The sequence below is a fragment of the Mastomys coucha genome, unplaced genomic scaffold, assembly GCF_008632895.1.
Source record: "Mastomys coucha isolate ucsf_1 unplaced genomic scaffold, UCSF_Mcou_1 pScaffold9, whole genome shotgun sequence".
Lineage (NCBI taxonomy): Eukaryota > Metazoa > Chordata > Mammalia > Rodentia > Muridae > Mastomys > Mastomys coucha.
In genome coordinates this window covers 24,555,919-24,557,637 of record NW_022196915.1, presented here as the reverse complement: position 1 = coordinate 24,557,637, position 1,719 = coordinate 24,555,919, and positions in this window count along the sequence as shown.

Below are 1,719 nucleotides of genomic sequence, written 5' to 3'. Positions count from 1 at the left end.
AAAAAAAAAAAAAAAAAAGAAAAGAAAAGACATAGACTAACAGACTGGATAAGCAAGCAGGAGCCATTCTAATACCACATAAAATCAAATTTCAAAAGAAAGTTATCAAAAAGGATAAAGAAAAACATTTCATACTCATCAAAGTAAAAATTTATGGAGAAGAACTCTCAGTTCTGAACATCTATGCTTCTAATGCAAGGGCACCCACATGCATAAAAGAAACTTTAGTAAAGCTCAAAGCACACATTGCACCTCACACAATAATAATGGGAGACTTCAATACCCCACTCTCATCAATGGACAGATCATGGAAACACAAACTAAATAGAAACCCATTGAAACTAACAGAAGTTATGGACCAAATGGATTTAACAGATATCTGTAGAGCATTTCATCATAAAACAAAAGAATATACCTTCTTCTCAGGACCTCATGTTATATTCCCCAAAACTGACAATATAATTGGTCACAAAACAGGCCTCAAAAGATACAAGAAGATTGAAATAATCCCAAACATCCTATCAGGTCACCATGGACTAAGGCTGGTCTTCAATAGCAACGAAAACAACAGAAAGCCCACTTACACGTGGAAGCTGAACAACATCCTATTCAATGATAATTTGGTCAAGGAAGAAATAAGGAAAGAAATCAAAATTAAAGATTTTGTAGAATTCATTGGAAATGAAGGCACAACATACCCAAACTTATGGAACAGAATGAAAGCAGAGCTAAGAGAAAAGCTCATACCTCTAAGTGCCTCCAAAAAGAAACTGGAGAGAGCATATACTAGCAGCTTGACAGCAAATATAAAAGCTCTAGAACAAAAAGAAGCAAATACACCCAGGAGGAGTAGATAGTAGAAACTAATCAAACTCAAGGCTGAAATCAACCAGGTAGAAACAAAAAGTACTATTCAAAGAATTAATAAAACCAGGAGCTGCTTCTTTGAGAAAATCAACCAATTAAATAAACCCTTAGCTAGACCAACCAGAGGGCATAGAAACCGTGTCCAAATTAACAAAATCAGAAATGAGAAGGAAGATATAACAACAGAAACTGAGTAAACTCAAAAAATCATCAGATCCTACTACAAAAGCCTATATTCAACAAAACTTGAAAATATGGAGGAAATAGACAAGTTTCTAGATAGATATCAAATACCACAGTTAAATCAGGATCAGATAAACCATCTAAACAGCCCCATAACCCCTAAAGAAACAGAAGCAGTCACTAAAAGTCTCCCAACCAAAAACAGCCTAAGACCAGATGGTTTTAGGACAGGATTCTATGAGACCTTCAAAGAATTCTTATACCAATACTCTTCAGACTATTTCACAAAATAGAAACAGAAGGAACAGTACCCAATTCATTCTATGAAGTTACAATTACATTGCACATTCTTCCTTGGAGATGAAACTGTTTCTGTCTAATCAGAAACGTGTCACAATTTCTTTTCATAGAGAAATTCATAAGGAGTTTTTTCTACTTCTATCATGTTTAAAGTTCCAAATAGATTTTAAAATCTGGTTGAGTGTATATTACTCTTAGCTTCAGGAGTTATCATATATTTTTAAGAGGCATTTAGCTATTATAAATTATTTTGATGACTTAATTAGTGTCAATCCGAGTTGTATATTTTTAAATAAATTTTATTGGTTTATTAAAAAAAAATTTAAAAAAAGTAAAGCATGCAAACAACTTAGTCTCTGCTCAGTAAAA